This window comes from Somniosus microcephalus, chromosome 3 (genome assembly GCF_052327205.1).
Source record: "Somniosus microcephalus isolate GS21.2 chromosome 3, FLI_Smic_1.0, whole genome shotgun sequence".
Taxonomy (NCBI): Eukaryota; Metazoa; Chordata; class Chondrichthyes; order Squaliformes; family Somniosidae; genus Somniosus; species Somniosus microcephalus.
This window is the reverse complement of record NC_140989.1, coordinates 300,259,687-300,286,184: the sequence shown is the minus strand read 5'-3', so window position 1 is coordinate 300,286,184 and position 26,498 is coordinate 300,259,687. Positions and strand designations below refer to the sequence as shown.

Genomic DNA, 26,498 nt, shown 5'->3' with positions numbered 1-26,498 from the left:
TTCAACAACAGAGGTTTCATTGATTGAGGCTGGCTTATCATTGCCAGGTAGAACACAGCTTTAAAATGTCTTCTACTTCCTTCATGATTAGAGTAAAAATAATGCAAATTATCAGTCCTATCAAAAACAACCTAAAGCTACAATATTAAATAGGGTTGTGTTGAGTGCGAGGTACCAAGAAATACAGGACTGATTAAACTAATTTTCACCTTTCCTTCTTTTACCAAATATCTTTGACACAGAACATAGTATTGCTAAATGGTTCAACTTCATATTTAAAATTTTGGGCTTTCATTCACAATGTCTCTTGAATAATGATACAGTCCTTCCAAAAGTTGCCATTCTTTCTGTTCTGTTTGAGTTGTCTCTCTGAAAAAAATACATAAAAGAAATGAGGGTATTCTAAATTACAAAATATGTAAAATTTAAGCAATGTTTAAATATCCAAGTACAAATTCTTACTTACCACACATGTAAAATGTTGCATTTGCTAAATAAATAACCACTTGAATATTGTAACTTACATTGTGTTCCTGTGAAAGTTACCTCAAATAAAATCCACAGTTCATGCTTTATGTTGTTTTAATTATGTTATATATAAAATAGCACATTACCCCTAGCTGCTCCTGCTAATCATATCTCTGGGGTTTTTTAATTATCAGTTTTTTTTCTATCAATGTAGAGCAAGGAGAAAGGGTTGGGTCTTAAAAACAGCAAATTCTGGCATTTTCTGTGAATTGTGGGCCTTGCTGTTAATCATAAAAACATTCTGGGAGTTGTAGGCACAGTGGCATAGTGGTTAGCACTGTTGCCTCACAGCGCCAGGGACCCGGGTTCGAATCCGGCCTCGGGTGACTGTCTGTGTGGAGTTTGCACATTCTCCCCGTGTTTGCGTGGGTTTCCTCCGGGTGCTCCGGTTTCCTCCCACAGTCCAAAGATGTGCGGGTTAGGTTGATTGGCTATGATAAAATTGACCCTTAGTGCTAGGGGGATTAAATACATGGGGTTACGGGGATAGGGTGGGATATGTGTTGGTGTAGGGATTACGGGGATCGGGTGGGATATGTGTCGGTGCAGGCTCGATGGGCCGAAATGGCCTCTATCTGCACTGTGGGGTTTCTGTGAATTCTGTGAATACCTGCTAGGAGTTGTAACCTGGTATCTTGTTGAGTATCTTTCGTTAATAGCGATGCCTCTAGGACTAATGTGTTAATGCCACTTCAAAGGATGTTGGCTGAACCTGATAACGTGGGTCGATTAACAAATATCACAGATGACCGCCATTATCAGTCTGGCCAGCAGAGCAGGCAAGAAGCATATCACCCACTGTATCAGAAATGCTAATATACTAGTGTAAACATTAGATGAAGAAAACAGCTCATGTGTTTTTGAACACTGCTTTAATTCACAGAGTTATATAATTAGGTTATCTTTGTGTTATCTTCCTTTGTCCCAGTTTGGACTTCAAAGGAAAAAGAGGCTATAACTGTTGCCCTGTATCAAGGTTGTTTCAGTGAATTTCTGCTTCACAAAGCATCCAGCAAGCTGAGGATAACAGAACACTTGCATGAATATCTGATTTCACGTATAAACTCTACATCACAGATGCCTGGTCTAAACCACCAAGTGTGTTATTTCAGAGAGCCACTAAAATTTTGAGATGTTTGTTATTTTGAAACAGGAACTGTGAGTTAGGTAAAGTTCTGTAATCTAGTAAAATGTGCTGTGTTTCCTCTTGCTTCTGTTTATATTTTGACTTCTGAATAAAGTAGGTTTGTAGTTGTAGCCTGAGATATACGGTCTATTAGAGTGTTATTAATCCATCAATCAGGATGATTAAGAGCGTATGCTATAAAACCTCTCTGAATATTTGGCTGTGAGCCAGGAGCTCAAAGGATATTAATTTTAATGTGAGACCTCGGAAGATAAGAGGCTATGATGGAAGACCTCACAGGAGATCAGGTGTGACTTGGAACCACACAGGATATCCAGCTAGGAATCATGGGTTATTTTGTTTGGTAAAATACAGAGGAGCTTGCATCCTCCATAATAGTTTTGGTTCCATACTGTCTGTATTTATGCTCTCAATATTTTTATGGAATATATAAACGTGGCATCAGATTCCCTTCACAGCTGTTTAATGTTAGTGAAAAATACTCCACATTAAAAATAACTAAAGTCATATCAAATATATGTTTTAAACATAAGAAACATTCAAATCAATTAAAAATCTTTTTCAAAGAGTTACTATACAGTGGACCCTCATTTATCGCTTCATTTAGTCCCAGGCCTAGATTCTACACATAATCTCAGACTAACTTACAAAGCAGCAACACTAACATTTTCTGCCTCATTCTACTGCCAGCAAGTATTCCGTCCACTGAATGAATTGGCACCAGTTCAGTCACTGTGACATCTGTATATCGCTTTGCTAAAAATCTACAATTAATTACAATGGGATTAAGCAAAACTTTTTGCAGTTTAGTCAAAATGAATAGCTTGGTGTAAAATCCCAGGCTGGCAAAAGAAAGTTTGAATGATGACACTAACAACACATGCAAGTGAATTTTTATCAAGTTTTGATTCCACGTATCTTTATTGTGTCACGTACATACACTCTTGGTATATGACATAATCTGGCGCAAATATGTGGATTTTAAAAATCCAAACCATTAACTGTTAACTAAACCTTCTTCTCCACTCACAATTGATTGCATTGGGATGTTAATTAAGTGTATCTTATTCTATTTATTAAACATGAACATTTTAGGCTATTTGTTACAAGTTCTGTAACTAATTCCAAATACTGTTAGTTGCAGTTTGTTAGAAATAACCTCAAATACTGGGTGAAGTATTATTGAGATTTTTTATGTATGTACTTGTTTCTCATTTCTCCCATCCCTTTCCTGCTCAAGGTTGCTCTGTCCGATGTATCTTCCCATGGGCAGGTCCAACCTCACATCTCACACTTAAGATTCTTGAGCCACTCACTTGGGAGGAGTAGCTGAGGTGGATTCCTGTTTCCTACCTCATTGGTTTCAGCTTTGGAGTACCTTCTCCTAGGTGGGCTACAACCAAGGTTAAAGGGCCCCACCTACCCTTTATGATAGGGGTGGGGGGTGCCTGCAACCATTGAAGGCAAGTCCCCCTGCTGGATGTCAATCCAGTGCTCAGAGCCAGTGCTCTGGTTTCTGCTCACCAGGGTTGTCTGAACTGGTGCCCAAACCCAACCGTCCTGACTCAGTGGCGGGAATACTACCACTGAGCCAGTGTCTCTCCATTTGGATGCGCGTACCTCACTGGATCTCTAAATATTCTCGTGTGGAAGCTGGCCAATTTCCCATCCTTCCATAACTGGCGAGCTGTAGCAGGGCACCCGTTTGGCACCCGCAGCTCGCCAGCAGCATTTAAATGAAACACAAATCCAAATATGGTTCGGGTCACCCGATGCTAGCTTTGGGTGGAGGCAGGGTCACTGTCAACCGTGCTTGTTTCGGGCAGAAGTCAAATTTCTCACCCTGTATCTTCGATATCACTGATATGCTTGGCTCTTATAATTAGAAAGTATGCCAGCTGCTACTGGGTGGCTACTCTCAGTATTATCATTCCTAATAATAGCTTCAGCCTGCCTGAGAACATAACAGTAAACACTCGACTGTCTGGCTGCAAGTAGATAAACATAATTGATTGGTGCATCCAAAATGCAGTAGCATTACTGCCCATTGAGCATGAAATAGTTTTCGCAGAGTGCCTGTTGACACCACTGTGTCAGCCAAAAATTCTGCTTTTAGGGCAACCTACACTTTATTTGGTGGAGTTAACCTCCTGTGTCCCTGGGCCAACCAGTATTGTTTGTTTTAAGCTGATACACTCTAATACTAATGTAATATTTACCTCAAACTAGCAAACCAAATATGTCAAAACAAAAAGCCAAAAAACAGTTTACCTGTGTTATCCTGTCACCCCTTTGTCCTCCAATTCTCTTGCTCTCCTTTTTATAAAAAATCTTAACTTTGATTTTACTTCTCACTGTGCAACTGGGAGACGCTTTTAAAAAAAGCTTTAAATTGCTGGAAATGGTTCAGGCTTCCCAACGGTGGCTTCAAGTGAGCCATGTGACTACTCCACAGACCTCGTGCTCGTTTTGAGCGCCTGTCTAAAATCGCCCCCGGGTTTCCAGTATGTCCAGTGAAACCTGGGAGGTACAAGGCCTCAGGCAGACCTGTAGGCGGGACGGCCTTTAAAAGGCCCACACACTCTAAAGGTACTTTAGGCCTTTCAAGGCCCTAAACTCCGGAATTCCCTCCCTAAACCTCTTCACCTTGCTACCTCTCCTTCCTCCTTTAAGACACTCCTTAAAACCTACCACTTTGACCAAGCTTTTGGTTACCTGTCCTAATTTCTCCTTATGTGGCTTGTGTAGTGTATGTACCTTTAAGAGAGAACGACTTTTACAGCTCCTGTATACTGTAGTACCGGCAGTGACCACACCTGTATATAAGCCTTGAGCATGCCTCTGTACTGTTAGTCTTTAGACTACCCTCCTCCAGTAAACACCTGTTGATTGTTCATTTACAGCCTCCATCTAGTTAATGGAAAACATCATACTTTAAGAATCAACGGATTCAACAGTGGCGACGAGGTCGATTCGAATCTACCTGCAACTCTGCATTTCCTTTCAAGGATTCGCTCCAGGACGGTGGAAGAAAGTCGAGGCCAGAGGCACGGGCGTCGACCACGAGGAACCACCCAGTCATCTGGCAGAGTGAACATCGCAGGGGAGGCTGTTGAGGGCTGGGCTTGGTTCTCCAGCCACGACGATCCAGCAACAGACTGGCAACAGGTACAGCGCAGACCCTTCCCGGACAGCGGCGGCTGGAGCCGACCACGGGGTAAGAGAGAGGGCGAAGAGCACAGGGCGCAGCCGGGGGTTGAAGACCGAGCGGCGTTGACGGAAAACAAAAAAAGAGAGAGGGTAAAGCACAGGAGAACGCGCAGAGCGCAGCCAGGGCTCAAGGGCTGAACAGCGTCCGTGGGGGAAAGAAAGGAAGCGCGGGAGATGCCATTGAGTCGCGGAGAAGAAGGGAGAGCGCAGGAGATGCCATTTTAGAAGCCGCAGCAGAGAAGAAGGGCGAGCGCGGGAAGAAAGGAAAGCGCGGGAGACGCCATTTTGTGCCAGCGGAGAAGAAGGGAGAGCGCGGGAGACGCCATTTTAGACAGTTTAATCACACCCAGGGATGCCGAAGAGTGGCAGTATCACTGCGTTTGACAATGAAGTCGAAGATTGGGCGACATATGTGGAACGCATTGAGGTGTACTGCAAGGTGAATCAAGTGCCAGATGCTAGGAAAGCACTGGTTTTGTTAAATTCCGTGGGTGCAAAAACTTATGGCTTACTGCGAAACCTAATAACCCCAGAGAAGTCAGTGGATAAGAATTTCGAAAGCATAGTGGAAATCCTACAGGATCACTTAAACCCCACACCGTTGCTGATAGCAGAAAGATTTAAGTTCCACAAAAGGAACCAGCATAAAGATGAAAGTAATGCTGAGTACTTAACGGAACTGCGCAAGCTATCGCAACACTGCCAGTTTGGATCGGGACTAGCAGATACGTTAAGGGACAAGTTTGTGTGTGGGCTTCAAAGTGAAGGAACCCAGAAACGGCTTCTATCAGAAAAGGATCTTACGCTGGACAAGGCTTTCAGCATGGCAGTATCACACGAAGCAGCCGCACGGGGTGCTGCAGAGATACAACGGAGACCGCAAGAATATGGCACCAATGAAATGTCATATGGAGCAGGGAAGTGTTATCGCTGCGGCAGAACAACACACGACCAGAAGGATTGTTGGTTCAAGGACCAAGTGTGCAGACAGTGTGGAAAAGCAGGACACATAGCAAGAGTCTGCAGGTCAGGGAAGAAAACCAGCAGCAAGAAATCTCCACAGGAGAAGTACAAAAAGGTACATAAGGTGATGGACAGTAGTTCAGACGAACAGAAAAGTGATACAGACTCCGGAAGCAAGGAGCTGGGTTGTCTGAAACTACATAAGGTAATCAAAATGGAGGATCACCAGACTATCTGGGTCACGCTCAAGATAGACGGAGTCCAAGTGGAAATGGAATTGGACACAGGATCAGCCCTAACAGTCATAAACCAAAGGGACTACAAGCGGCTATTCTCACATATACCCTTGAAAGCTAGAGATTGTCTTTAAGACGTACACGGGGCAAAAAGTCTACCCCAAAGGAAAAATAAGGGTGAACGTGATATACAAAGGCCAGGAAATACCCAAAATGGACCTATATGTATTGCCAGATGGAGGACCACCACTACTAGGACGTGAATGGATCCGGAAGATACAATTAGATTGGCATTCCATACAGGCACTGAAGGTTGAGGCCAAAAAGGATGACGACGTCACACCTGGACGACTGTCAAAAATGCTAACTGACGCACAAGAAGTGTTCCAGGAGGGACTCAGAACATTAAAAGGCATAACAGCGACGATTAAAATAGAGGAAAATGCAAGCCCAAAGTTTTTTAAGGCCAGACTTATGCGATCCGACCAGCCGTCGAAGCAGAGCTGGAAGGGTTGGAACGTTCAGGAGTACTGTCCAAAGTGGACTGGAGCGAGTGGGCTACACCCATCGTTCCTGCAATGAAGAGGTCATTGAGTAATACGCCTGGGGAACCAAAGAAGGTCCGCATCTGTGGGGATTTTAAGGTGACAGTGAACCCAGTCCTTCACAGGGTACAATATCCACTTCCACGGATTGAGGATATTTTCACCTCGCTATCTGGAGGTAAACGCTTCACCAAGATTGATCTGGCCCAGGCGTACCGGCAAATGGAGGTGGAAGAAGCCTCGAAACAATACCTCACGATCAACACTCATAAAGGTCTCTACCAATACAATCGGCTGGTGTTCGGGGTAGCATCGGCTCCGGCTATTTGGCAAAGGGCAATGGATCAAGTCCTGCAAGGGATTCCAGGGACCCAGTGTTATTTGGACGACATCCTGGTCACGGGCGAAAATGACAGTGATCACCTCGCCAACCTAGAGAAGGTGCTCACTAGATTAAAGGAATATGGGCTACGAGCTAATCGCCACAAGTGCGAGTTTTTCCAGAAGCAGATCTCGTATTGTGGCCACGTTATTGATGAAGAGGGGTTACATAAGTCCCCTGAAAAGATTGAGGCAGTAGTCAAGGCTCCAGCACCGGAAAATGTGTCACAACTGAGGTCGTTCCTCGGGCTGGTGAACTACTACCATAAGTTCTTACCAAATTTGTCTACAGTATTACACCCACTGAACACCCTACTGCAAACGGGGGTACCATGGAAGTGGAATGACGAATGTAAACGAGCTTTCCAGAAGTGCAAAGAATTGATCACATCAAAAGAGGTACGATAGCAAAATACTGCAGATGTTGGAAATCCGAAATAACAACAGAAAATGCTGGAAAAACTCAGCAGGTCAGGCAACATCCGTGGAGAGAAATTTGAGTTGACGTTTCGGGTCGAACCCTTCTTCAAAAGTTTTGAAGAAGTGTTTGACCCGAAACATCAACTCAAATTTCTCTCCATGGATGTTGCCTGACCTGCTGAGTTTTTCCAGCATTTTCTGTTGTTACATCAAAAGAGGTGTTGGCCCATTTCAACCCAGCACTACCAATTCGGTTGGCGTGTGATGCATCACCCTATGGTATTGGAGCGGTGCTGTTGCACAAATTCCCAGACAGGTTGGAGAGGCCAGTAGCCTTTGCGTCTCGGTCACTAACCTCAGCCGAGCGCAACTACGCCCAGTTTGACAGGGAGGCCCTCAGCCTAGTATGGGGAGTAAAAAAATTCAACCACTATCTGCATGGGCAGAAGTTCACCTTGCTGACTGACCACCAACCACTTGTTTCCATCTTTAATCCAAAGAAGAGCATTCCGGTGATGACTGCACAACGGCTACAAAGATGGTCCCTTTTTCTAGGGGCGAACCAATATGAAATAGAGTATAAGGGCACGAAACAGCATGGAAACGCTGATGGGCTATCACGCCTGCCACTGCCTACTGTGGAGGAAGCACCAGCAGTGGACCCTATCGAAATATTTTATTTGTCGATAATTGAACGATTGCCAGTAACTAACGCGGATATAGAGAAGGAGACCCGCAATGATCCGACACTGTCTCGGGTATATGGTTTGATGGTGAAGGGATGGCCAACACATGGTGACTCACTGTTGCCAGCATTCTCATCCAGAAGAGAACAGCTGTCAGTATGCCAGGGGACAGTGATGTGTGGATCCCGAGTGGTAATTCCACTCAAGTTAAGGGAGAGAATTCTCAATGAGCTTCACGAAGGCCATCTGGGAGGGGTGAAAATGAAAAGCCTTGCCAGGGCTTATGTGTGGTGGCCGGGGATCGATCAACAAATCGAGGACCTAACAAAGAGCTGCTCAGGATGCCAGAAGGTCCAAAATGCACCACCACATGCCCCTCTACACCCATGGGAGTGGCCCTCCTCTCCATGGCAACGGGTGCATATTGATTTTGCTGGTCCATTCATGGACTCAATGTTCTTAATAGCAGTGGATGCGCACTCGAAATGGCCTGAGGTGATCAAAATGTCCTCCACCACTACAGAGAAAACGATTGCAGTCCTACGGACCATATTTGCCAGGAACGGCTTGCCAGAGCAGATTTGCTCTGATAACGGACCACAGTTTGTGTCCAAAGAGTTTCGGAAATTTATGAGAAGGAATGGGGTAAGGCATTACACATCCGCCCTGTATCATCCAGCCACAAATGGATTGGCTGAGAGGTTCGTACAAACCTTTAAGAAGGCGATAAGGGCCATGTGCGATGATGAAATTCCACTACAGCATAAGGTGGACAATTTCCTGTTAGCCTACAGAAATGCGACACATGCAGTTACCAACCAAACCCCGGCCATGATGTTCTTTAACCGAAGGTTGAGATCTCGTCTGGATTTGCTCAGACCAAATGTGCGAAGGAATGTTGAGGATAAGCAATTCCAGCACATTAATGAGAAGCCGACAAGGAGCTTCAATGTAGGACAACCAGCCTTGGCCCGCGACTACCGAGCAGAGAAATGGCAACCCGGAACGATATGCACACGGCAGGGGCCACTAATGTACACAGTGGATGTCGGGGAGAACATTGTGAGACGCCACGTCGACCAGATCCTAGCGTCACAGGAACGAGTCAACCCCATGGCTCGCGTACCTGGGGATGAACCCGACATACCGGTGGCATCTACCCCAGAAACAGTAGCAGCGGAAACTGATGAACTAACCGACAAAGGGAGCCAGAATCGCCTCCACACCAAGAACAAGAACCTCAGGAAAGGCGCTATCCAGAAAGGATCAGGAAGCCACCCCAAAGACTGAATCTATAAATGGACTGTTTCAGTTTAATGTGCATGTTAAAGTGTTAACTGTTATTTGAATGTTATGGGTACTGTTAATCTAAAAGGGGAGGAATTGTAGTGTATGTGCCTTTAAGAGAGAACTGCTTTTACAGCTCCTGTATACTGTAGTACCGGCAGTGACCACACCTGTACATAGGCCTTGAGCATGCCTCTGTACTGTTAGTCTTTAGACTACCCTCCTCCAGTAAACACCTGTTGATTGTTAATTTACAGCCTCCGTCTAGTTATTGGAAAACATCATACTTTAAGAATCAATGGATTCAACAGCTTGGTGACAAATGTTTGCCTTAAAATACTCCTGTGAAGCACCTTGGGATGTTTTACAATGTTAAAGGCGCTATATAAATACAAGTTGTTGCTGTTGTTCAAAAGGCCCATCTTCTAATTTTTTTTTGTTTTATTATCTACAGCTGGCACTTAAGCTTTCATGAGCCTTAGTGCCAGTTGCTGTTATGCATTTATTTTGCCCCGAGCTCCCTTTATTGACATCAGAGGGTTTCCCACCAGGAATCCTTCGGGCTGACATGTCCGGAGGAAAAGTGAACCTGCAGAATAATGCCAGGCAGCTCAGGCTGCCTGAGAGGTGTTCTCTGCTCTCCCATCTGCACCCCAATATCTGCAGAGAACTGTAGCAAACGGCACTTTACCAGACAATGTTAGTGAAGGCTCCTCTTCCCAACGGCAGCTGTACCACCAGATCCCCAGTGGCTTCACAATGAAATGTGAATACCTGTCCAACCTTTATGCTAGAAGGTTTTTCTGAAGCATCCCACAATTTATATGGTATTATATGAAAAAAAAGTACGCCACAGTGATCAGAAGCCAGTTTTGCCTGTTTGGCCACACTCACCAAGATGCCACCAAGTATTTCATGGTAAACCCATCTGCAATTGACTGCGGTAATCTTCCTTCTCAGGGTCTGGATCAGCAGATGGAAAAGTACCATGGTTTGCCATCTGCTGCAAGGACACCAGTGGCGTAGTGAATAATTATGCAAATAAGGATAGAGCAGAAAATTGAGCACTGCTGGACCTGGGTTCAGGTGGGTCCTAAAGCAAATCAAATGTTTTACACCTGAAGGCAAAAATTGCTTTCACATGTCTTTTGATTCAAGGGGTGTTGGGTGAGTTGAGGAGGTAATTGTTGATCCCTGAGAATTGACCTGTTTTTCATGCTTTCACATACTATGAAGACAGCCCCATCTTTTTACAAGCTGTTTCTATGGAGGATCCTACCTGTGATGTGATATTCTCAGAGTTATCCTTCTCCTGGTATGTTGTGGCTATCAGATTTTGGAATTTGGTATTCACCCATCTCATTTCCATTCCTATCTCCATCCTCCTCATCAGACATAGAGGGCAAGAAATTCGGCTCCATAGCACCCGTTTTATCGACGTTACGGGTGCCGTTTTGTGTCCAAAATGGCAACTGAGCAGCACGTTCACATTTCTGGTGCGGGCCACGCCGGATACCCTATTGGTGAGGGCGTTATGTCAGTGTTGGGAACGGCGCCATCAGTATGCAGGGAAGGCAGAGCGTGACCTCAATCAGCACTACCATCTTCAACCTCAACACTGGAGCTAACGCCCTCTCTTTACCTCGCACAGCTGAGCATGCGTTCAGCAGCAGGAAGGACCCCCCACGAGTGCTGTTTATAGGAATCATCACCTACTTACAGGTTAGTTGCTGATGGATTTTTGCCATCTTTTCCTGAGTTTGTACAAGTGTTTGGTGCTTTCTAGACTTATTTAAAGTTGCCTAAAGTCTAGAAGGAGTGGTGTGGCACGTGCTCAAGGACTTGGTACTGACTTGCAAGGGGTCTGCTCAGACCTGTTGCTCCCAGACATGGGTGCAGTAGTTTGTACCCCCTTGGCCTACAGCATGACAGGGAGAATGAGCAGAGGTGACACAGAGCAGGACAAGCTGCTAGATGAAACAGGAGGGGGGAGGGGAGAAGGGCTCTCAGCAAGAGGCCATATTTATCCAGGGTCTTCAGGGAGCAATTCTCCTACCTCCACCGCAGTGAGGAGCAGTGTGTGCGACGTCTCCACTTTATTAAGGAGGTGCTCACTGAAATCTGCCACCTGCTGCTGGCAGACCTGCCGCCTCAGTCCAGTGGCTGTAACGGTGACCGTGGTAATGAACTTCTTCACGTCGGGTTCCTCCCAGGCTGGAGCAGGCGACATCTGTAACATCTCCCAGTTCGCCATCCACTCCTGTATAACAGAGGTGAGTGAGGCTCTGTATGCAAGGAGAGCTGAATACATTTCATTCTCTCTTGCCAGAGAGAAGCAGGCGGAGTGAGCACACGGCATCGCCAGGATAGCAGACTTTCCCATGGTGCAGGGTTCCATTGACTACACACACATCAGTTTGCGGATGCTGCATCTCAATTCGGAGATGTACGGCAACCGAAAGGGATTCCACTCCCTCAATGTCCAGCTGGTGTGCGACCATACTCAGCGCATCATGCAAGCCAATGCTCGGTATCCTGGCAGCAGCCATGATGCCTCCCACTCTGCGACAGTCTGCTGTACCATCAGCATTTGAGCCACCATGATAAACCAGAGGGCGACAAGGGCTATCCGCTGACCACCTGGCTCATGACTCTGCTGCGTTACCCAACCACACATGGAAACATACATATAATGAAAGCCATGCTGCCACACGGAATGTGATCCAGCAGACCAGTGGTGCCCTTAAACAACACTTGCACTGCCTGGACCGCTCTGGGGAGCCCTGCCGTACTCGCCAGAGCACGTCTCAAGATTCAGCGTGGTCTGCTGCATGCTCCACAACCTCGCCATCATGAGGGCACAGCCCTTGCCACCAGGCTATCTCCAACAAGCGAGAGTCTAACAACCATCCCTTGACATTCAACACATAACCTTCGCTGAATCCCCCACCATCAATATCCTGGGGGTCACCATTGACCAGAAACTTAACTGGACCAGCCACATAAATACTGAGGCAACAAGAGCAGGTCAGAGGCTGGGTATTCTGCAGCGAGTGTCTCACCTCCAGGCATACGGCAACCAGCTGAGGAGGAGGAGGAAGAGGAGGAGGAGGAAGCGGAACGGAGAAGGCAACCCAGTCAGCCCCTTTCTGCCCAGGCTGTCCATAATCGGATCATCCGACTGCAGTACCAGTGAAAGCAGCCCCATTTCCCAATTCAACATTAGTACCACACCTTACCTTCCCTCTGTTACTGACCATCACAGCGTCCCCTTGGCCACAATGCTACTATAAAAGGCAACACAAAACAAACATTCTGAACCAATTTTATGAATTACACATTACAATATTTCAATCAAAGGTCAACTAATCACCCTTGTGCATTCCCTTAGTGCCTGTCTTCCATGTGCCTTTGCTTGTCCTAGTGCTCCTGCGCAGTGCTACCCCTGTGGCTGCAACATGGTTGGCTGACTTTCCATGGCGGAGACTGCAGATGGCCTTGCAGGACGTCCTCGAGCAACTCTGGGCCTAGTACGCCCGGCTTCAGACTGCATGGGCAGCAGCAGTCTGGACTGGCTGGCTGACAGGCAACAACTAGGGCACTTGTGAAGTGGCAGTGGAGGGAGGACGAATGCTGTCATCCTGAGAGAGCACAGTAGGTTCATCCTCCACAAATCCACTGCCACTGCCTGGGACGGCGACTCAACAATCTTAGTAATCTGCTCGAGGACAGAATGCTGGGCTACTGTGACACCCTGCAAGCCCCTTTCAACACTGGTAAACCCAGCCATGATGGCAGCCATCTGTGCTTGTGTGGCAGCAAGCTGAGTCTGCATGGCTTCAGTCTGAGCTTCCACTGCAGCACTCAGATGTTGGGTGGCTTCTGTTTGTGCGCTAATGGATCTGCCCACCCATTCTACGCTGGAAAGGATGAGCTCCAAGCTCTGTGCAAAGCCCTGTGCAAGATTGAAGCTGAACTCCTCCATGCTCCTTGACATTGCATTCAGTCTTTCTGGCGGGCCTGCCATTACAGCAAACATTTTGTTGTGCATTCCCATCAGCTTTGATCTGTAGGCTGCCCCATCGAAGTCCTCATCTGAGTCCTGTGCAGCAGAACCTGTGTGCGACCTTGCCCTCCGGGGAGCTGGCACCTGGGCTACCCTTTCCCTCTGCCCTGGCTGCAGATCACTCGTGCCCGATGTCTCACCACGTGCAGATCCCACGTTTAACTAAACCTCTAAAGTACACGGAGTGTCAGTATTTGAACTGATGACTGGGAATGTGAAATCGAGTGACGGTGCTGTGTCTTCTGCATCACTGCGTTCTTCCTCTTGTATTTCCTGCTTTTCCACCAAGTTGCATTTCTTGGCTATCTGAAAGGGGAAAGGCTCAAGGGCAGGGTTGTGGTGAGGAGAGGCGGGGGAAAGCAAGAGGTGCATTGTTACACCATCTGCAGCTTGTATATCAGAAGAGATTGTGAGATGAGAGGGAAGTGGGATGTGAGAAGGAGGATTAGGTATGAGGATGCCACCATTTTCATTTGATTCAGCCCCGCTGCTAGCCACGGGCTCAGCAATGCTCCTCCCAAGAATGGCCAGCACCATCTCCTCCATCGGGATAAGGCCTGTGCCCCTTTGGGTAGCCCCTGCTGCCTTCTGTTATGCACCACTTTCTCCTGTAAGAAAGAGGGAAGTGTGTCAGTGAGTGTCATGCAATCTGTTTGGGTGATGTGGCTGTCATGGTGGAATAGCTGGTAGTGTGTGCAAGCTGTGGCATGTGGGTATGAGGCTTGCAGCAGTGCTAAGTGTGTGAGGGTTTGAGGGTGAGGTAAAGCTATGAATGTTAGGCATATGAGTTGTAATTGATAGAGATTGTTGGTAGGTGAGTGAAGTAGGGTGGTGAATTGAGCAGTGTGTGGGCCTCGTGTTTCATTTTGTAACGATATGGCAATTGAAGATGAATTCACTGACCTTGACCACTTGTGTGAGGTCATTAAACTTCTTGCGGAACTGCATTCAGGTCATCGGGGCTAAACTGCTTGCTTTGACTGCAGCAGCTATCTGGTCCCAATGCCTTCTCACAGTTTGTCTGCCAGGCCTCCTTCTCCTGTCCACCTCTTGCACCAAGGCCTCCAGTGCTGCGATGTAAATCTGAGAGCTCTCTCTCTGCCATGTTGTGCCATCACTCAGTTTTCTTGCTACTTCCTAGCCACTTCCACCACCTGCTGAAGCCAGAATGCACCTCCACTTTAAGTGCAGGCTAGCTTTAATTGGTGCTAGTCTCGTAGGAACCTGGGCCCCCTGCTGAGGCGCTAAGCCACTGAACAGTGCATTTAGTGCTTCTTTACCACTGCAATCATTTTAATTAGCAGGTAGTACAAAGTTTGCGTGCTGCCTGCATCGGATTCAACGGGTACGGGCTAATCACGCGTCGCGATACCCGTGCCCATTTTTGGGCCTTATCCAATTTCTAGACCACTGTCATAGAATGATACAGAACAGGGGAATTAGGGAGAAAACTCTCCACTGGCTGGAGTCATATTCAGCACAAAGGAAGATGGTTGTGGTTGTTGGAGGTCAATCATCACAGCCCCAGGACATCGCTGCAGGAGTTCCTCAGAGCAGTGTCCTCGGCCCAACCATCTTCAGCTGCTTCATCAATGACCTTCCCTCCATCATAAGGTCAGAAGTGGGGATGTTCGCTGATGACTGCACAGTGTTCAGTTCCATTCTCAACTCCTCAGATAATGAAGCAGTCCATGCTTACATGCAGCAAGACCTGGATGACATTCAGGCTTGGGCTGATAAGTGACAAGTAACATTCTCACCACACAAGTGCCAGGCAATGACTATCTCCAACAAGCGAGAGTATAACAACCATCCCTTGACATTCAACGGCATAACCTTTGCTGAATCCCCCACCATCAATATCCTGGGGGTCACCATTGACCAGAAACTTAACTGGACCAGCCACATAAATACTGTGGCAACAAGAGCAGGTCAGAGGCTGGGCATTCTGCAGCGAGTGTTTCACCTCCTGACTCCCCAAAGCCTTTCCACCATCTTCAAGGCACAAGTCAGGAGTGTGATGGAATAATCTCCACTTGCCTGGATGAGCGCAGCTCCAACAACACTCAAGAAGCTCGACACCATCCAGGGCAAAGCAGCTCGCTTGATTGGCACCCCATCCACTACCTTAAACATTCACTCCCTCCACCACTAGCATACCGTGGCTGCAGTGTGTACCATCTACAAGATGCACTGCAGCAACTCACCAAGGCTTCTTCGGCAGCACCTCTCAAAACCGCAACCTTTACCACCTAGAAAGACAAGGGCAGCAGGTGCATAGGAACACCATCACCTCTAAGTTCCCCTGCAAGTTACGCACCATCGTGACTTGGAAATATATCACCGTTCCTTCATCGTCGCTGGGTCAAAATCCTGGAACACCCTACCTAACAGCATTATGGGAGTACCTTCACCACACGGACTGCAGTGGTTCAAGAAGGTGGCTCACCACCACCTTCTCAAGGGCAATTAGGGATGGGCTATAAATGTTGGCCATGCCAGCGACGCCCACATCCCAGGAACGAATAAAAAAAAAGGAAGCCATTCGGCCCATCATGCCTGTGCCAGCTCTTTGAAAAAGCTATCCAATTAGTCCCACTCCCCTGCTCTTTCCCCATAGTCCTGCAATTTTTCCCCCTCACCAACACTATCAAGCATCCCTACAATCCCCAGGCTTCCTTCAATTGGCCGGCAAATGTGCTGGGTGGGCTTTGTAATGATCAATAACATGTCATTCTATAGTGGACACTAGGTGGAGCCGTAGAGCTGTGTAGAGCTGTATATAAGACTACACTACCCAGCTGTATATATATATTAAGACTACATTACCCATGAGGCACTAGGCTACCCACAAGGCAACAGTCAAGATGGAAGCCTCTACAGATACTGTACCAGTCCACATGTACTCAATAAAGTAACTAGCAAAAGCTAGCTGTGTTCATAATAAGAATGTCTATTTATTAATGAACATAAGATGGTACCAGGGTGGTGAAGATCTGCTGAAAATTGTGAAAAGCGACATGGAGAATTTGAAGCCACCAGAGCGTTTGAATCTCGAGGATAAGATCGACTACAATTGGCAGATTTTTAAACAACAATTCGAACTCTACATTGCAGCCATCAGATTCGGTACGAAGCCAGACGCAAGGAAGATAGCGTTGCTGCTTACGGTTGCAGGCCCAGAGGCGATAGAGGTATTTAATACATTTGTATTTAATCCAGTGGAGAACAGAGAAAAATTAGAAGATGTGCTAAAAAAATTTGATGCACATTGCTCTCCCAAAAAGAATGAGACCTATGAAAGATACATCTTCTGTTCTCGGACACAGCAGCAAAATGAGACTTTTGATAGCTTTATAACTGATCTGAAACTGAAAGCACAGACATGTAATTTCTCTGAGCTCAAAGCATCCATGATTCGTGACCAGATTGTGTTTGGTATTCATGATAAAAAAGTCAGGGAACGTCTGTTGAGAGAAACCGAACTAAATTTGGAAAATGCGGTGAAAATATGCCAAGCCAGCGAGCTAGCTCGAAAGCACGTGAAGACTTTCAGTGAAATCAATAATGATGCGATTGTAACGAGTGAGAATGCTGCTGTCGGTGCTGTGCCCTATAAGGGGAGGAAACATGGGCAGAACAGAAATGAAAAGCAATCGGAGGATGACATTTTTAATTGTAAATGCTGTAGTTACAAACATCAGTTAAGACAATGCCCAGCGTTTGGAAAAATGTGCACAAAGTGTAATGGAAAGAATCACTTTGCCAAACAATGCTTTTCAAAAGTACAAACTAAGAAAGGGCAACGAGTTAATGTAATTGAGGACACTGATTTAAGTGAGACATTTTTTGTAGGAATGGTGTCATGTGACAATATCAAAAAGGATACAGAAAATGTGCAGCCCTCAGAAATGGACAATGCTGAACATAAAGTTAATGCAGTAAAAGAGGACAAATGGATGATCCCACTGCAGGTAAATGGAGCATTAGTTACCTTGAAACTAGACACTGGGGCAAAAGCAAACTTAATCAGTATGAGTGACATAAAAAATATGAAAGAAAAGCCCAAAATACAGAAAAAGTCAGTACTACTGAAGGACTATAATGGACAGAAAATAGATAGCTTAGGTGTATGCAGACTTAAAGTGACAGTCAAAGACAAAGTGCATCATCTCATGTTTTCTGTTGTGGTTGAAAGGCTTGATTCACTACTGGGTGACAAAGCTTGTGAGGGCTTAGAACTGGTCAAAAGAGTCGACCGTGTAAACTGTGCCATAAGCAGACCAGATGACTCGGTGGATTCTGTAGTGAATAATTTCCAGGATGCGTTCAAAGGATTTGGAGTTCTACCATTCACTTACAAGATCCAGCTAAAGCAGGATGCTCAGCCAGTGGTACATGCTCCACGAAGAGTTCCAGCACCCCTGCGTGACCGGCTCAAGAATGAACTGGACAGAATGACCACACTAGGTGTCATCAGGAAAGTCGAAGAGCCAACAGACTGGGTTAACTCCATGGTATGTGTAAAGAAAAAGAACAATGATCTAAGAATATGCATGGATCCAAAGGACTTAAATGCAAACATAAAACGTGAACACTACCAGATTCCCAAGTGAGAAGAAATCACCAGTGAAATGTCAGGTGCCAGATACTTTACAAAGCTTGATGCCTCACAAGGATTTTGGCAACTAAAACTGGATGAAGAGAGCACCAAATACTGTACCTTCAACACACCATTTGGCAGGTATTGTTTCCTCAGAATGCCTTTCGGGATAATATCTGCATCTGAAATCTTTCATAGAGCGATGGAACACATAATTGAAGGTCTGGAAGGAGTTCGGGTCTATGTTGATGACATCATCATCTGGGGCTCCACACTGAAAGAACACAATGAGAGACTGACTAAAGTGCTACAGAGCATACGCCGGAATGGACTGAAGCTCAACAAAGCCAAGTGTCAGTTTGGCGTCCAGGAAGTCACTTTCCTAGGAGATAATCTATCTGGTAAAGGAATAGAGCCAGATATGGAAAAAGTAAACGCCATACTCAAAATGCCCCGACCCACTGACAAAAAAGGAGTGCTATGCATCATGGGGATGATAAACTTCATTGGAAAGTTCATTCCTTACTTGTCAGCCAAGACAGCCTGTCTGCAAGACCTGCTACATAAAACAAATGAGTTCACATGGACAGAAAGACATGAACAAGAGTGGATAAACCTCAAAACAGTGCTGACAACCACACCTGTACTCACCTTCTTTGACCCAACAAAAAGAATCAAAGTGTCAACGGATGCATCAAAAGATGGCCTAGGTGTGGTCTTGCTACAAGCAAAGGGTGAAGATTGGAAGCCTGTTGCCTATGCCTCCAGGTCCATGACTGATACTGAGTGTCGATACGCCCAGATTGAAAAGGAATGTCTAGGCTTGGTAGTTGGACTAGAGAAGTTTCATGGCTACATATATGGACTTCCCACCTTCACAGTTGAGACAGACCACAGCCCCCTGGTTGCCATCATTAAAAAAAACCTGAATGAGATGTCTCCAAGGATTCAATGACTCATGATGAAGCTGCAAAGATATGACTTTGAACTGATCTACACACCAGGCAAATACATAGTGTTAGCAGATGCACTATCCCGAGCACCCACAATGAGTCATGTGAGTTCTACTGAAGAAGACATGGATGTTCATGTGAGTATGGTCACTGCTGCGCTGCCCGTGTCAGACACAAAATCAAAGCAAATAGCAGAAGAAACAGTAAAAGATACAGTATTACAAACAGTAATAGAGAACATTCATCATGGTTGGCCAAAAGGTTCCTGTCCAAAATATTTTCACATAAGGTCAGAATTGAGTGTCGCAAGTGGACTATTACTAAAACAGAACAGAATAGTCATTCCACAGGCTCTACGTCAAGACATGCTCAAAAGGATTCATAAGGGACACCTCGGAATTGAAAAATGCAAAAGGAGAGCAAGAGACACTGTTTATTGGCCTGGGATAAATAAGGACATTGAGAACATGATAGGCAAATGTGAGACATGTCAGAAACACCAAAACAAACAAGCAAAGGAACCAATGATAGTAGCTGACATACCAACAGCAGCATGGCAAAAGGTTGGTATGGACCTTTTTCATTTAAATGGTAAAGACTATCTAATAGTGATTGACTACTATTCTAACTATCCTGAGATGGCGCTGCTCTCAAGCACCACAGCAAGCAGTGTCATAATGCATGTGAAATCCATCTTCGCCAGACATGGAATTCCCAGGATTGCCGTTAGCGACAATGGTCCGTGCTTCAACTGTAAGGAGTGGCAACAGTTTGCAGCACATTATGACTTTCAGCACATCACATCCAGTCCTTTGTATGCTCAGTCAAATGGTAAGGCAGAGAAAGGTGTTCAAGTTCTCAAGCAGCTACTGAAGAAAGTGACAGAAAGCAAGTCTGATCCTTATCTCGCTCTGCTGAGCTACCGAGCCTCACCTTTAGACTGTGGTTCTTCACCTGCTGAACTACTAATGGGTTGTAAGTTGCGCACCACGCTACCCTGCTGTGCAAAAGAACAGCAAAGTGAGGAACTGAGACAGAGACTTCAACTGTTAAAGCTGAAACAGAAATCATACTATGACAAGTCATCCAAAACTCTAAAACCATTGACAAGGGATGATGTTGTCAGGATTGAGGATCCAGATGCATGGAACAGGAAAGCTACAGTTCTTGAGGAAGTAGGACCAAGGTCATACACTGTTAGAACTGAGGAAGGACAGATTCTCAAGAGGAACCGCTGTTCCCTCCTAAAAACACAAGAGACTATTCAAGACCAGATTGATGACAATGCCGCAACTGCATCTTGTCATTCACCGCCAGAATAATCTCATGAAGACACATCAGACTTACCCGTGTTGAGAAGATCCACACGTGAAGTAAAAAAGCCTGATAGACTTAATCTTTGAGTACAATGTAAAGCTTTGAAAATGTGTTGACTGTTTTGAAAATGTTTATGTTTATAGAGCACTAACAAAAGTGTTACTGATATTATCTTTATTGTTTTCTTGAAAGTTGATTGATATTGATTTTGTTGAACCTCAAAGAAAGGGGGATGTAATGATCAATAACATGTCATTCTATAGTGGACACTAGGTGGAGCCGTAGAGCTGTGTAGAGCTGTATCTAAGACTACACTACCCAGCTGTATATATATATTAAGACTACATTACCCATGAGGCACTAGGCTACCCACAAGGCAACAGTCAAGATGGAAGCCTCTACAGATACTGTACCAGTCCACATGTGCTCAATAAAGTAACTAGCAAAAGCTAGCTGTGTTCATAATAAGAATGTCTATTTATTAATGAACATAAGAGGCTTAACAAGCCCAATCACGGTAAAGTCATTCTACAGAGCGGGCTGGAGCCAGCAGCGAGATCAGGACCCACCACCATTCCCAACCGCACCGGACCCGCCAAGGTAGGGAAAATCATGGCCCAAGTGTTTATCCAATTCTCATTTGAAGGTTATTGAATCTGCTTCCACTACCTTTTTGGCAGTGCATTGCAGATCACAAGAATTTGCTGCAGAAATGTTCTTTCCTCATGTCGTCTCTGGTACTTTTGCCAATTACCTTTTTGAACACCTCTATCAAATCTCTCCTTAATTTTCTCTGCTCTAAGGAGAACAACCCCAGTTTCTCTAGTCTCTGCAGTCTTTTGTCCCTGGTACCACTCTCGTAAATCTCTTCTTCATCCTTCCTAAGGCCTTGACATCATTCCTAAAGTGTTGTGCCCAGATTTGGCCACAATACTCCAGCTGGGGTACAATGATTCATTTATAAAGGTTTAGCAAAACTTCCTTGCTTTTGTACGCTTCAATTTATAAAGCCAAGGATCCCATTATGCTTTTTTAACAGCATTCTCAACTTGTCCTGCCACCTTCAAAGATTTATGTATATACACCCCCAGATCTCTCTGTTCCTGCACCCCTTTTAAAATTGTACCATTTAGTTCATATTGCCTCTCCTCATTCTTCTTACCAAAATGAATCACTTTACGCTTCTTTGTGTTAAATTTCATCTGCCATACAGTCTGTCTATTTCCTCCTGGAGTCCATTATTCTCCTCCTCACTGTTTGCTACATTTCTGAGTTTCGTGTCATCTGCAAACATTGAAATTATGACCATGATAAGAACATAAGAATACATGCAAGGAGAGAAGTCTATGTGATCCATCATGCCTGGTCCTCCCACAGATCATTACAATCTACCATATCATTGAGTCTACCCCACTCATTTAACCTCTGCAGGGAAAATTCTGTATAAACAATCCCAGAGGTTCAAGCAAAACTCCAAAACATTCATTCATGCTCGAGCCTCTAGAACTGTTCTGGCCAGCTGACTTCTACAGGCAACATTCACCCATTGGCCTCACGAACAATTGTGTAGCATGAAGTATTTGATGATGATCTGCAGTTATATCGTGCTTTTAACATAGAGAAACATCCCAGGGTGCTTCACAGGAGCGTAATCTGGCAAGAATTGACATCGATCCAAAGAAGGAGATATTAGGACAGGTGGCTAACAACTTGATCAAAGAGATAGGTTTTAAGGAGGGTCTTAAAGGAGGGGAGAGAGGTGGAGAAGCAGAGAGGTTTAGAGGGGGAATTCCAGAGCTTAAGGCCTAGACAGCTGAAGGCTGGCAATGGGAGGGCGAAGGTAGTGGGAAATGTGTAAGAGGACAGATTTGGTGGAAGGTAGAGTTCTTAGAGGGTTGTAGGGCTGGAAGAGGTTACAGAGTTACAGAGGGAAAAGAACATGGAGGGATTTATACATAAGAATGAGAATTTTAAACTTGAGGTGTTGGTGGCCCTTGATCCAATGTAGGTCAGCAAGGACAGGGGTAATGGATGAGTGGATTTGGATATGAGCAGCAGAGTTTTGGACGTGGTTACGATTATGCAGGGTGAAAGATGGGAGGCTGACCAGGAGAGCATTGGAATAATCTAGTCCAGAGGTGACAAAAGTATGGATGAGGGTTTCAGCAGCAGATGGGCTGAGGCAGCGGCAGAGACAGGCAATGTTATGAAGGTGGAAGTAGGCAGTCTTTGTGATTGAGAGGATATGAGGTCGGAAGCTCCGCTCATGGTCAAATAGGACGCCAAGGTTGCAAACAGTTTGGTTCAGCTTGAGATAGTAGCCTTGGAGGGGGGATGGAATTGGTGGGAAGAGAAAGGAGTTGTATATTTCTCTGTTACATCCAATCATCTAATCAGACAGAGAATGCAACACAGCCTCAAATGCTTTTGCACATTCCTATTTTATTGTCCTATGTTACGTGGGGTTGATATTGTTGTACAGTGAATGGTATAATGCAATGTATAATGTAACAATGATAACTTCCCAAAATCTGCGAGATCAGTGGATGTGCTCTTCTCTTTCCCCAAGAGTTTTGAAAGTTATGGTCAATTACTTTATGCTGAAGAAATGAATGTTTTAATAGTGCAGTTTTAACCCAGTCTTCTTTTGTTCAGCCTTTCAAATTTTTGAGGTCATTAATCCACTTCCTGCAGTCGTCTACACCCTTCTACGATTTGAAATTGCATTTTGAGGGGAGGGCAAAGTGGTTGCCTAGACACTTTGACCATGTACTTCAATTTAGATTTCCTCTAATTTCTTCTTTTTAAACTAAATTCTTACACTAAAATATGAAGCTTGTGCTTCCTGAAAAGCGGGTTGTACTTTACTGTTTTTTAGTTAGCTATTTTGTTTCACTTTCTTCCAGCACAAACTAGAGTCTGGAGTTCTCTTCTAGTTGTTAACTTGCTTAGTGTATTTCAGCCCTGCCTACAAAGGCAACACTGCAGCATTACAGGAGCAGTATATACGCCTCTGGAGGCACCAAGAGCCCCCTCAGGAGAGGTTTGCATTGTCTGCCTCTGGAGGCCCCATTGTAAGCAAAGGTACACAGCTGTCATCACTGGCACATGGTAAAAGAAGAGTTGTATTCATATAGCACCTTATCACGTCCCTCAGAAACAGTTTAAAAACAATAAATTATTATGTAGACAAAATCAGCAGCCATCCTATGTACAGGAAACTTTCGATTTACCGGAAATCTCGGTTAACCAGCAAAATTCAGGAGTAGGTTTTACTTCATATTTATTTGCCTTCTTCCATCTGTGCTGTGCAAGGGTGTGGCTGCAGCTGTTGCTAAGCTACAGAGACACTTGAAACTTGTGTTCATTGTTCTACAGTTGTTGCTAAGCAACAGGGTTTGTTGCTTTATACGGAGCTGTCAGCTCTCCCTATCTTTTACTATAGCGTTCGGTTACCCGGAATTTTTGATGAACCGGCACCACGTCGGTCCCGTCCGTGCCGGATAAAAAAAAGTTTCCTGTACAACAAGTTCCCACAAACACTAAAGGGAAGAATGACTAGTTAGTCTGTTTTTGGTATTGGTGAAGGAAGAATGTTGGCTGACTAACTTTAACAAATGTGGGATCTTTAATGCCTACAGATCATCAATACAGGCAGACAGGGCCTCACTTGCTGCAGCAATTTCTCTTCCTCCTGATATGAGCATACCAGTGGTGTTACAATTGACCCCAGTGTTCCCACTTATTACTTAAATTACCTGACCCTGGGAAATCAACTGGGGTCAGGCCACAGGCAAAGGGTGAGGAGAGGTCCTGAAAGCTGAATATCCACGACCAATGCGGCAGATCTACTCTCTTTAAAAATTCATTCCAGGGATATGGGCATTGCTGGCAAGGCCAGCATTTATTGCCCATCCCTAGTTGCCCTTGAGAAGGTGGTGGTGCGCTGCCTTCTTGAACCGCTGCAGCCCGTATGGTGAAGGTACTCCCACAGTGCTGTTAGGGAGGGAGTTCCAGGATTTTGACCCAGCGATGATGAAGGAATGGCGATATACTTCCAAGTCAGGGTGGTGTATGACTTGGAGGGGAACTTGGAGATAACGGTGTTCCCATGCACCTGCTGCTCTTCTAGTTGGTGGATGTTGCAGGTTTGGGAGGTGCTGTCGAAGAAGTGCATTTTGTAGATGTCAGAGTGAGTGCTTGCATTTGAGGAGGTAAGAAAATTGGAGAGATAGAGAAAAAACTATTTTAATTTTACTTTACTAATTAAAGTTGAATTGGGCCATATGTCCATTAATGGCGCCTTAAAGATGCAGTGGCTATAGCATATTTTTCCTTTGAATTGGGTTCAGATTAAGCAACCAACCTACGAAAACACAAGTGACATTTGAACTATTTTAAATTCTCTTGATGTCAAATAAATCTTATACAAGCAGCTTTTAATTTGAGTGCAACTCTGTATGAGGGGCACAGACAACAGTCACGTAGTGCTTGCTTACCCATCGTACAACGCAAATATAAAAGGTGACACTCTCCATTCTTACCACTTTCTCACAATGACATTGGCACATGTACTCAGCGTAAACTTGGACACACCTGTGTAGTGATGTCACAATGACCTTATCAATGTGCCCTTCAGTATATCTGACACCATAAATGAATCCCTGTGACCCAATTCTTTATTCATCCTGGCAGCAAACACTTGGCTAGGGCTGCATCACCTGCTCAATTTGTGTATACTTTGCTCTTGATAGAAATTGCGCCTGAAAAACAACTCTAAAACAGAAAACAGCACAAAGTATCATGCTAATCATAAACATTCTGTTGTATACAGCACATTCCACCTTTACCTATGGAATGCAATGAAAGCCACTCAACCTTCATATGTTGCTTACAGGCTATGGGGTCAATTCAGCAATGCAAAAGCAAAATATGCGGATGCTCTATCTGAAATGAAAACAGAAAATGCTGGAAATGCTCAGCAGATCAGGCAGCATCTGTAGTGAGAGAAACAGTTAATGGGGGAATTTTAACCTAAAGAAACGGGTGGGTTTGGAGCATGTGGGTAGTTAAATTGTTAAAAATCAAAATCCAGACCTCAACCTGACTCTAACCCGCCCAATTCCGGTTTTAACGGAGGCAGGATGGAGGCGGGCAGCCAACCCGCTGCCAGGAGGAGGGCTGTCAATTTAAATATTTTAATGAGGCTGGAAGCCTCTTCTTTAACCTCCATTTTGTTTTTAACTGCAGCTGGTCGGGTTTTACACACCACATAAATTACAGCAAGGTGAGGACTGCTACATCCAGCAGGTAAGATCACCCTGAGGCCCGCCACGGTCCTCCGGTAGTCGTCCTCGATCTTCTCTTCCCTGCCCCCCCTACCCTGTTCCCTCGGTGGCCCCGATCTTCCTTCTCTCACCCCTCCCCTGATCCTCCGGCGGCCTCTCAATCTGGTGGGCTGCGGGTGGGAAACAGAGGCTTCAGATGCCAATCAGGCCCTGCCGTTAAAGTCGGCAAGGCCTGCAGGAATCCCGTTCTCCCGGGTTTCCCGTCCGCGTCGGAGCCCCCCGCCCCCAACCCGCCTTCCCTATGAAAATCCAGCCCAATGTTTCAGGTCGATGACCTTTCATCAGAACTGGAAAATATTAGAGATGTAACAGGTTTTAAGCAAGCACAGTGGCAAGGAAAAGGGGGGGAGGGAAGGAAAGAACAAAAGGGAAGGTCTGTGATAGGGTGGAAGGCAGGAATGATTAAATGACTAAAGGTATAATGGTGCAAGGCAAATGGGGGTGGTAATGGGGCAAGAAAAGAAACATAAGATGGGTCAAGAGGAGCTGGAAATGGCAATAGCAGAATCATTAGGTCGCGTTCCTTTCCAACACCAGATCTCTGATTGGTCATCTTGAAGGCAACACCTGATTTCTGATTGGTCCCTCTGGAGGAGAAGACACACCCAGCAGTTTATCTGGAATGTGTAATTAGATCCTGCCTGCCTAAGTAAACAATTGACCAACATTCACTACAAGCCCACTAACTCCCACAGCTACCTGGACTACACTTCCTCCCACCCTGCCTCCTGTAAGGACTCTATTCCATTCTCCCAGTTTCTCCGTCTCTGCTGCATCTGCTCCGACGATGCCACCTTCCACACCAGTG

At 45.4% G+C, this 26,498-nt stretch overlaps 1 long non-coding RNA gene across 1 annotated transcript; it reads right to left on the bottom strand.

Moving 5' to 3' along the window:
- Positions 1-24,897, bottom strand: LOC147122096 (uncharacterized). The gene is made up of 3 exons (XR_015075421.1): positions 24,842-24,897; positions 21,505-21,626; positions 1-369 (listed from the first exon to the last, which is right to left on the bottom strand). It is a non-coding gene; the product is annotated as an uncharacterized LOC147122096 (long non-coding RNA).
- Positions 24,898-26,498: the final 1,601 nt, after the last annotated feature.